The 12,014-nt window shown below is 38.6% G+C and overlaps 1 long non-coding RNA gene and 1 other non-coding gene across 2 annotated transcripts in view; one reads left to right on the top strand and one right to left on the bottom strand.

Moving 5' to 3' along the window:
• Window positions 1-12,014, top strand: part of LOC120854501 — a 368,800-nt gene that overhangs the window by 63,333 nt on the left and 293,453 nt on the right. The gene's annotated exons all lie outside the window — the stretch shown is intronic.
• Window positions 7,155-7,227, bottom strand: TRNAC-GCA. The gene has a single exon. It is a non-coding gene; the product is annotated as a tRNA-Cys (tRNA).

The raw sequence follows: 12,014 nt of genomic DNA, 5'->3' as shown, positions 1-12,014 counted from the left end.
GTTCAGCTTGGTGGGCTCGTCCAGGAGTCCCTTGATCCCACATCTGGAGGTTAATTTTGTCCTCCCATAGTTTTTGGTCCCTCGCTATTGGAGAGGGTGTCATGGGTTCCTCAGTAGTAGCTAGAATCTACAGGGCTCTAGGGGCTGAAAAACTTCCCATCACAAGGGTGGTCTGCAGTTTAGTGAGTATATCTCTTCCCAATAAGGGAGTAGGACATTCAGGGACCACCAGAAACTGCTGGAAAAATATTTGTCCATCCCAGCAACAAAAAAGTGCTTGGGTGAATCCTTTTGTAATTATTTTTCCTGTAGCACCCCAAATGGTACAGGTTTGGGAGGGGAAGGCTCCAGAGTAGGAGGTCAGGACAGAGTAGGTAGCCCCTGTGTCAACCAAGAAATTTTCGGACTTACCTGCCACATCCAGTTCCACCCTTGGCTCCAGCCCTGTGATGGTTGTCTGTGACAGGCAGGCTGACTGGAATGGGCCACATCAGTCCTGTTGAACCATTGTGAAGGAAGGCTTGGTGCCTGACCTTGAGGCTCTTGGGTCCCGAAGGCAGAGTGCTGCCCAGTGTCCCAATTGATGGCATTTATAGCAAGCTGTTTTAGGAGACTTGTCATGGTTTAGACACTGTTTGGCCCAATGTCCCACCTGTCTACAGATTAGGGATTTACCTTGTGCCTTGTCCTTCAAGGACTTGGGGTTTACCATGGAGCTTCCCTGGAGGGTAGCCAGCATCTGGGCATGCCTTGTCTCTTTCCTTTTCTCCCTTTCCTGGGCCTTGGCCTCCCTCTCCTGATCTCTGTTATGAAAGGTATTGGCGGCTGTCTGGACCATCTCATCTAAAGAAGCAGCAGGGTCCTGCTATTGTAGCTCTTGTAACTTTATCCTGATGTCTGATGCACATTGAGAAAGGAATTTGTCCTTTAAAATCACTTGTCCCTCATAAGAGTCGAAGTCCAGATTGGTAAACTTTTGGATGGCCTCTTTTAGACTTTCCAGAAAGGCAGTGGGGTTCTTACTGGACTCCTAAGTAATTGCTGAGACAGGCACAGTCCCACAACTATTAAGCTTCCTTTTATTTTCATGGGTGAACTCCTTTAGGGGTGAGTCTTTCTGAAGCTTATCCTATCCAGGTTTGTTGCAACTTGAGAGCCAGGCATCCCCAGGTCAGAGTGCAGATCTCCAGGCAGGCTGAGGCATGACAACCTCCTGGAGATCGAATCCCTGGGCAAGTTGAGGCATGTCAGCCTCCCGAGAATTGGGTCCCTGGGCAGGTCGACCCAAATGATGCGAAAAGAAGAGAAGTCCCCTACTCTTAATTTTGGGTCCTCTTTTTATATGTTTTTTTCTCCTCCCCTCGAGCCTGCCCTGTGTAAACTGGGCTAACCAGGAGGGCTGTTTCTTTTACCAGAGGTCCTCACTCTGGTCCTTAGACCTTCCTTTATTCTATTTTCTCGGGATTTTCCCTTCTTTGCCTTTTAGCCACCACCATTCTCGACTCCTTTTTCATATTCTAACCACCTAACAATACCTAATGCAGTGGAACTGTCTTCCCATGAGTATTAATATGATCTTCAACAATGCTTATTTTATGAAGATGTTAGTTCTAAGTTCAAATCAGGAGGGCTGTACTATTACTTGAATTCAGTCAGAAGAGAATTAACAGTGGTATAAATCCAGTTTAAGCCTTTTGGCCTAGCCACCTTTGAAAATATAGCAGAATTTTGGCATGATCACGTAGAGTTTCAAATAATAGCCATGCAGTAGATTAAACATATTCACATGTGTGTAAACACACATACACACTCATACACATACCAAAAAAAAAAACCCCAAAACCCAAGTTTCACAAAAGTGACACATAAGAGACATAGGATCTTGATTTAGACCAAAAATGTGAGAAGGTGGGGAGGAAGGGCGGGTTGGACAAAGAGAGAGGGGGAAAAGTGTGGAATCATTTTCTCATTATCACATTCATTCCACAAACATTTCTTCGGTAACATTCTATTATTCATTCATGGTTGCTGCAAAGAAGAATTTGAAATTTTGTAGTTTTGTTTGGAGAGAAAGAAATATAAACAATTAAATAAATTATAGTCAGAGAAAAAATTGTAACCATTAACAGATCACTGATCCACTTTGGAAAACGAAAAGAAGGTTAGGCTCCAGAATGAGATGACAGCAATTAATGCACTCCATTACTTTTATGCTGGTGGTATAGTGGTGAACATAGCTGCCTTCCAAGCAGTTGGCCCAGGATTGTTTGCTGGCCAACACACCTGGCTGACCTTTGGGCTTCACTAGTGGCTCAGACGGTAAAGAATCTCCCTGTAATGCGGGAGAACTATACAATCCCTGGAGATTCCTGGATTCAATCCCTGGAAGATTCCCTGGAGGAGAGCATGACAATCCACTCAAGTATTCTTGCCTGGAGAATCGCCATGGACAGAGGAGCCCAGTGGGGTACAGTACATGGGGTCACAAAGAGTCAGACATGACTGAGTGACTAAGTACCCATGAGCATAAAACAGCAAAGGACACAGCTGTGTTCCAGCCTGTGTTATAAGAGGGAGGAATGGTGAGTAGCCCTATCCTCCATGACCTTGCCTATGACATTGTATTGAAAAAACTGTTAACTGATGCAAGTAAGAAGAATAAATCAAGGAAGATTGTGAAACATTATATCACCATGAATAGGAAATGGAGAGGACATGATGGCAAACATAAACAAGCAGCCAAAATACACAACAGTTATCACCATCAACATAATCCCGTGGGAATTGAAGGAATTCTGGATTATAAAAAGGATCCTCTTTAAAGTTGGTAGAACAGTGTCTTCCAGGTTCTCCTGGCCTTTTTCCAAACTCAGTAACTCTCCTATTTGTTACTCTATGCTGGAAAAATTAGGTTCCTCTGTGCTGCCATCCATGGGGTTGCAGAATCGGACATGACTCAGTGACTGACTGAACAACAACAATGGAAGATTAAATCCTTCTTTTTTTTTTATTTATTTTTAATTAATTTATTTATTTTTAATTTTTACTTTACAATTCTGTATTGGTTTTGGCATAGATTGACATGAATCCACCACAAGTGTACATGCGTTCCCAAACATGAACCCCCCTCCCACCCCCCTCCCCACAACATCTCTCTGGGTCATCCCCGCGCGTCAGCCCCAAGCGTGTCATATCCTGCATCAGACATAGACTGGCATTTCGATTCTTACATGTTATTATACATGTTTCAATGCCATTCTCTCAAATCATCACACCCTCTCCCTCTCCCTCTGAGTCCAAAAGTCCGCTATACACATCTGTGTCTTTTTTGCTGTCCTGCATACAGGGTCATCATTGCCATCTTCCTAAATTCCATATATATGTGTTAGTATACTGTATTGGTGTTTTTCTTTCTGGCTCACTTCACTCTGTATAATTTTTTGGACAGAAAATGAAGTAAATGTAAAAGATATATATATATATATATACACACACACACACACATATATATAAATAATGATTATACAGTGGAAGTGAGAAATAGATTTAAGGGTCTAGATCTGATAGATAGAGCACCAGATGAAATATGGACGGAGGTTTGTGACATTGTACAGGAGACAGGGATCAAGACCATCCCCATGGAAAAAAAAAAGTGCAAAAAAGCAAAATAGCTTTCTGGGGAGGCCTTACAAATAGCTGTGAAAAGAAGAGAAGCAAAATACAAAGGAGAAAAGGAAAGATATAAGCATCTGAATGCAGAGTTCCAAATAATAGCAAGGAGAGATAAGAAAGCCTTCCTCAGTGATCAATGCAAAGAAAGAGGAAAACAACAGAATGGGAAAGAACAGAGATCTCTTTAAGAAAATTAGAGGTACCACGGGAACATTTCATGCAAAGATGGGCTCGATAAAGGACAGAAATAGTATGGACCTCACAGAAGCAGAAGAAATTAAGAAGAGGTGGCAAGAACACAGAGAAGAACTGTACAAAAAAGATCTTCACGACCAAGATAATCACGATGGTGTGATCACTCACCTAGAGCCAGACATCGTGGAATGTGAGGTCAGGTGGGCCTTAGAAAGCATCACTATGAACAAAGCTAGTGGAGGTAATGGAATTTCAGTTGAGCTATTTCAAATCCTGAAAGAAGATGCTGTGAAAGTGCTCAAACTCAATATGCTATCAAATTTGGAAAACTCAGCAGTGGCCACAGGACTGGAAAAGGTTAGTTTTCATTCCAATCCCAAAGAAAGGCAATGCCAAAGAATGTTCAACCTACCACACAGTTGCACTCATCTCACACACTAGTAAAGTAATGCTCAAAATTCTCCAAGCCAGGCTTCAGCAATATGTGAACCGTGAACTTCCAGATGTTCAAGCTGGTTTTAGAAAAGGCAGAACCAGAGATCAAATTGCCAACATCTGCTGGATCGTCGAAAAAGCAAGAGAGTTCCAGAAAAACATCTCTTTCTGCTTTATTGACTATGCCAAAGCCTTTGACTGTGTGGATCACAATAAAGTGTGGAAAATTCTGAAAGAGATGGGAATACCAGACCACCTGACCTACCTCTTGAGAAATCTGTATGCAGGTCAGGAAGCAGCAGTAGAACTGGACATGGAACAACAGACTGGTTCCAAATAGGAAAAGGAGTACGTCAAGGCTGTATATTGTCACCCTGCTTGTTTAACTTCTATGTAGATTACATCATGAGGAAGGCTGGGCTGGAAGAAGCACAAACTGGAATCAAGATTGCCGGGAGAAATATCAATAACCTCAGATATGCAGATGGCACCACCCTTGTGGCAGAAAGTGAAGAGGAGCAAAAAAGCCTCTTGATGAAAGTGAAAGAAGAGAGTGAAAAAGTTGGCTTAAAGCTCAACATTCAGAAAACGAAGATCATGGCATCTGGTCCCATCACTTCATGGGAAATAGATGAGGAAACAGTGCAAACAGTGTCAAACTTTATTTTGGGGGGCTCTAAAATCACTGCAGATGGTGATTGCAGCCATGAAATTAAAAGACACTTACTCCTTGGAAGGAAAGTTATGGCCAACCTAGATAACATATTGAAAAGCAGAGACATTACTTTGCCAACAAAGGTCCGACTAGTCAAGGCTATGGTTTTTCAAGTGGTCACGTATGGATGTGAGAGTTGGACTGTGAAGAAAGCTGAGCACCGAAGAATTGATGCTTTTGAACTGTGGTGTTGGAGAAGACTCTTGATAGTCCCTTGGACTGCAAAGAGATCCAATCAGTCCATTCTGAAGGAGATCGATCCTGGGTGTTCTTTGGAAGGAATGATGCTAAAGCTGAAACTCCAGTTCTTTGGCCACCTCATGCGAACAGTTGACTCACTGGAAAAGACTCTGATGCTGGGAGGGATTGGGGGCAGGAGGAGAAGGGGATGGCAGAGGATGAGATGGCTGGATGGCCTCACTGACTCGATGAACGTGAGTTTGAGTGAACTCCGGGAGTTGGTGATGGGCAGGGAGCCCTGGCATGCTGCAGTTCATAGGATGGCAAAGAGTTGCACACAACTGAGCAACTGACGTGAACTGACCTGAATATATATGGTATCTCCATTATGAGTGGCATTTTACACCAATTTTGAAGTGAATACTATTAAAAAAATAAAAACTTAGATATCACAGGAGTTCATAAAAGAATTACATCAAATTTCAGAGAATCTCTTTCATTAATTCTAGGGAAAGGTCTGGAAATGGAATTTTTTAAAAAATTCTTCCCACGAGATGCTAATGATCAGTCAAGAATGGAAACTATTGTCCTAAAGAGAGGCCTTGAGGAACCGACTTCTGGGCTGCTAATAAAGAAAATGTTTCCATTTCCACTGATTTCATGTCTTTCCTCTTCTCTACTGGAAGTACCATATTACATCTATTTTAGACCTAGTAGCAGAATAACACATTACTAAGCTTATCTATACTAGACCTAAGCTATAAGTAGACACAGCATGTTTCTAGTCTTATATATATATACAAGAGGTGCTATTGTATGAAGATTTTAACTTGTGAAATGTTTTGGTTATCAATATCATGCAGATGGAAAAGTGACAAATCAAAGAAACTGTGTTTCTTCATTTCCAGAATTATTTTAGCCTTAATAAAGTAAATACATATCAACAAGAGAAAATTAAAATAGCATGTATATCTCAGCAAGGAAAATCTACAATCTACAGTCCTTTGGTCCCTTTGTGGTATAATGGACAGTAAATTGGATATGATTTCCACTTTTCAGATCTAGGTTGAATCACATAGCAGTATTTTTAGTTTACATTTTACTCTTCTCTCATACTATCCTCAAAATGGAACTATGTGCATAAATGGAAAAAATCACTAACTTTGGATAATATAGCTTTTGAATAAATCTCAACCTGTATAACATTAAATATATTATAGTATTTATGAAAACATTTTCTATCTATAGGCAGAGTAAAGGGCTCACCTACAGATATTCATGTCCTAGACCCAGAAAAATGTGAAATACATTTTCACATGGCAAAAATAATTTTCAAATATTTGTGAGCTAAGGACTTCAAGACAGAGAAGTAATTCTGAATTATCGAGGTTAGGTCAATGTAACCTTAAAGGTACTTAGATTGGAAAAGGGAGACAGAAGAAGAGACTCAGAGGTGAGACTAAAGCAGTTTGGATGATCCACTGTGGAGCAAAACTCAATCCACACTTGCTGCCTTTCAATATGGAAGGAATTCATGAGCCAAGAAATATGAGCAGCTTCTAAAACCTGGAAAGAGTAAGAAAATGAAAAAGTTAATTTTTTCTTGAGAGTTTCAAAAGGAACACTGCTCTGTCAACACCTTGATCTTAACAAAGTGAAATCAAGGCCAGACTTCTTACCTGCTAAACTGTAAAATAATAAATTGGTCATTTATACATTTAAATTTATAAAACAATTTCCAAGCCATAGGTTTGTGGTCATTTGTTACAGAAGTAATAGGAATCCAATACAGATTTTGGTACCTAGAAGTGGTATATTATTATAAGTGAAGTGAAGTCACTCAGTCTTGTCCGACTCTTTGCGACCCCATGGACTGTAGCCTATCCGGCTCCTCCATCCATGGGATTCTCCAGACAAGAGTGCTGGAGTGAATTGCCATTTCCTTCTCCAGGGGATCTTCCCGACCCAGGAATCGAACCTGGGTCTCCTGCATTGCAGGCAGACGCTTTTACCATCTGAGCCACCAGGGAAGCCCCATATTATTATAACAAATACATAAATATGTGGAAGTGACTTGAGAACTGGGCAAATGGCACATGCTGGGAATATTTTGAGGAGCATGGTTAAAAAAGACCAGATTGTCTTCAAAAGACACTTAGTGGAAATATGAATGTTAATTTCTCTGCTACTGAGAACTCATAAGGAAGTGAAGATCGGTGTAGAGAAAGCATATATCACCTTAGAGAATACCTAAATCATTGTAAGTGGTCTGTTAGGAAAAATAGAGGCATTAGAGGCACTGCTTTTGAAGGAACAGAAGGAAATGAAGTATATGTTACTGGAGGAAAGATAATCCTTGTTATAAAATGGCAGAAATTTTGCAGAATATGTTCTATAGATACATGGAAAGCAGAATTTGTAAATGATGAACTTGGGTATTTAGAAGAGATTTACCAGTAAGGTGTTGTAAGATTTACAAGTAAGGCTGGTTTCCTTCTTGCTGCTTGTAGTAAATGTGTGAAAGAAAAGAAATAAACTAATCAATGAACTATTGAATGTTCAAACTAAACAGAAAAGAAAAAAAGAGTAAGATATAATGATTTCTCTAATTTTTAAGCTACCCAAATGGTGAAGGATGCAAAGTTAAGAGATTCACTGGAATGAAACCATAGTCTAGAAGAAAAGCCTATGGTATTTATTTTGTTAATGTATCAGAAAAATTAATAGGTAGCACAAAAGTGTCCTTAAAGAAATTAAGTATGTGACTCATACATCCTTTCAACCACTGCAAGAAAAACCAGTAATAGTTATGGAATTATCAAGGGAAAACAAGAAGTCTGTGGATTAGGTTCTTGTTTTATAGATTGAATCCCATGACACACATGGAAGACCCACAAGGTTCTTGAGAATTTTATACCAGTAGAAAAGTGCCAGCTTGAATTGGAAAAGACAGAGAGAGTACAAAATGAAAGAAGGATGTTGGACCATCAAAATGCTATAAGTACAAAACAGGCAGGTAAAACCACTCAGCTACAAGCATGCTATATTCCATGAAAAATAAAAGATGACTCTGAGGGTGGAGACTAGAGGATGAGCCTGTCTGAGCTACAGGAGATTATTTTTAAGCTAAAAAGAAACAATGCAAATGAACTTAATTCACAGAACAGAAAGAAACTCACAAACTTAGAGAATGAACTTATGGTTGTCGGGGGAATGAGGAAGGGAAGAGATAGTTAGGAGTATGGGCTTGAATGTACAAACTGTTATATTTAAAATGAATAACCAACTGTATAGCACAAGGACCTACTGTATAGCACAGGGAACTTTGTTCAATGTTATGTGACAGCCTGGATGGGAGGGAAGTTTGGGGGAGAATGGATGCATGTATATGTGCAGCTGAGTCCTTTGGCTGTCCACCTGAAACTACCACAACATTGTTAATCCAATATAAAATTTAAAGTTTTTTTAAAGTTACTCTGGAGGAAATAAGTACAGTCAATTTTTTTAATTAAAAAAATTTAAGTAAAAGCAAATGATTATTGCCTGGATGGAGTTTGAAACTACTTTGGACCAGTGAATGTTTTCCTTCCATTTTCATTCTTTGTGAACCAGAATATCAATGATTGTTATCTGCATTTGTACCATTATAATTTGGGAACAAATGACTTGCTTTTTTGTGTTTCTAAGGTTCACAGATGGAGGAAAATTTTGCTCCAGGATGAGTCATACCAAGAATCTTATTCATACCTAATTTGGATAATGTTATTGGGACTTTTGAGTTAATGAGATTTAGATAAGATTTTGAATTTGAGTTAATGTTGTAACCGATTGACAATGTGGGTGACTTTGGATATATGAATGTATTTTGCACCTGGAATGAGTGTGAATCTTTGTGGAACCAAAGGGTAGACTATGGGATGGGAAGCAGAATAAAGCTACCTTCTCCTCAAAGTTGTCCACAGCCTAATCCCTAAAACCTATAAATATGTTATATGAAATAACACAGGAGAATTAAATTGAAAGATGGTATTTTGATTGCTAATTCATCAATCTTAAAATAGATACATTTCCTTGATTATCAAGGTGTGTGTAATATAGTCATACGGATGTTTAAAAATGGAAGGTGAAGGCAGAAGAGAGGCAATTGTGACTATGGTTGGGCCTCCTAGGTGGTGCTAATGGTAAAGAACTCATCTGCCAGTGCAGGAGATATAAGAGACATGGGTTTGATCCCTGAGTTGGGAAGATACTCTGGAGGAGGTCATGACAACCCCTCCAGTATTCTTGCCTGGAGAATCCCATGGACAGAGGAGCCTGGCAGGCTATAGTCCACAGAGTCACAGAGAGTTGCACAGGACTTAAGCAACTGAGCACACACACACGTGCATGTGACTATGGAAGAATTCAACATGATGCTAAGTGAGAAGGAGTCAACTAGCACTTTTACGTTTGAAGCTAGAGGAAGGGGCCCATGAGCAAAGGAAAGTGAGAAACCCCTGAAAGTTGGAAATTGCAAGGAAACATATTGTCCCCTGGAGCCTCCAGAAAGTAATATATCCTGTAAACACCTGGATCTTAGCCCAGTGAGATCACTATCTGATTTCTGATCTATAGAAATATAGGATAACAAATTTGTGTTATAAGCCACTAAGTTTATGGTCATTTGATAGGAAAGTTATACAATGTTATATGACTCACTTAAAGGCATTGGTGGATGATAAAACTTGAGTTTGTAATGACATATAGTCTTCAACAGAAATTTAAAAAAAAGTTTCAAGATTGTTCTTTCCTCTGACACTGTTACCTACACTTATTGTGTTTGTTTGGCATTTCCACTCATCTCTATATTATGACACAGCCCAAAACTCTACTATTGCTCCTGTCATTGGTTGAAGATTATCTCTAGGTATATGGAAATGTATATGTATATATTCAGATTATGATAACAGAAAAATAAGGCAATACTGCCCCTTTGTCATTTTTTCCTCTTTATATACTTCTGAATAAATACTTTCATTTTGTCAGTCATCTGAAGCCATTACTTTATTAGAAAATAAGAAAGTGGATATAAATAATCTTTTGGTGTGTGTGCATGTGTGTATAGGCACACAGCTCAAGTTTTGTTTGCATATGTTAAGAAAATGAGACATATGTAATTTGTAAGTCTCAACTATGGAAGGCAGATGTTACCCAGGATATTTCTAGAATGCTATATCAGTCAAGAAAGGACAGAAAGAAGTGTTCAAGATATATATAGTTCTCAGACTCATGTATTACACAATTTCCCTTTCCAAGCAGTGTTGAATATTAGATTTAGAGAGTCAAAACACAGATTCACTGTTATGCCTTCCAATTAAACAACTAATGAGCTAGAATAATGACCCTTTCTTCTAACTGGTTGTAAGAATAATTAGATTTAAAAATACTTCACACATGAATGAAATCACCATCTTGCCAGTCAAGTAGAGTGAAGACAGAGCACTATACTTAATTTTGCTCACTCCGATAAAAGCCATTTTGGTATATGGGTGATAAGCAGGAGAGTTGCAATATTACTCTTTGTCCAATATCACTAAGATCTTGAAAAACAGGATACAGACACCTGGAGCACTAGCAGGACTATATGAAATGTAAAAAATAATAGAAAAAAATTCAAGGTATTTTATGCTAGAATAAAATTCCAGTTAACCACTTTATTAAAAATGCCATGTCCTAATCATTTAGATCCTGGAGAAGGAAATGGCAATCCACTACACTGAGACTTAGGAAGAAAACATTTTTATTTAAAACATTCCTGACAAAATCTTTTGAAAATATACTAGAAGTATATTATTCAATGTCAGTCAAAAGTCTGAAAGTGCCTCAAGAATCATCATTCTGGATATAAACTTTAGTCATACACTATTGGTCTTAAGGAATTGTTAAGAAGTAAGTGTGCATGTGAATTGATCCTAGGAAATACCTATAGGATAGAAATAGGAGTCAAGATTACATCTTGTGTTTCATTCCAAAGACTACATGCTCTCCTATAGTGGCCCCTATGTTGACAATAAGATTAACTGAAATGCCTGAAATTTTAGTATTTTTTGAATTTCAGACATTTGAAATATTAATGTTTATTTCATGTTATCTAATTGGGATTCCCTGGCAGCTCAGATGGTAAAGCATCTGCCTGCAATGTGGGGAGACCTGGGTTTGATCCCTGGGTCAGGAAGATCCCCTGGAGAAGGAAATGGCTACCCATTCCAGTACTCTTGCCTGGAAAATTCCATGGATGGAGGAGCCTGGTAGGCTACAGTCCTTGGCGTCACAAAGAGTCAGATACGACTGAGCAACTTCACTGGTTCACTGGTTCATGTTATCTAGAAAAACTAGTTTCCTCAAAGTTTAGATTTTTAATTAATATTTATTAGTAAGTGTTTTAAAGAGATTCAAGGTTGAAAGAATATACTTTTGTTTCATGTTTTAGTTTAGCTTTACTTGTGAAATCAGAAAGGATCTGTTACAACTGAAAAGTCTCTGGTAAAATTACCATTAAGATCAGGTAAAGGAAGGCTTATTTCTGAATAAACAGAATGTCTTTTTATTAATTCTTTACAACACATAGAAAAATAAACAGAATCAAATAAACTAAACAAAATAAACCATAAACAAAAAAGCCAAGGCTTGATACTAATTGAGCTTATCAGTTCCAGAGTCATTTATTAATACCCTCAAAATTCAGAATTTAAGTTTCTAAGAGCATCTTCAATATAAAAAACTCCATGCAATTTTTTTTGGGTACTCTGTTCCTTATAGCTTTGTTGCTTTCAGACAA

This window comes from Oryx dammah, unplaced genomic scaffold, assembly GCF_014754425.2.
Source record: "Oryx dammah isolate SB20612 unplaced genomic scaffold, SCBI_Odam_1.1 HiC_scaffold_27, whole genome shotgun sequence".
Lineage (NCBI taxonomy): Eukaryota > Metazoa > Chordata > Mammalia > Artiodactyla > Bovidae > Oryx > Oryx dammah.
The sequence above is the reverse complement of the archived record's forward strand: the minus strand, read 5'-3'. Positions and strand labels throughout refer to the sequence as shown.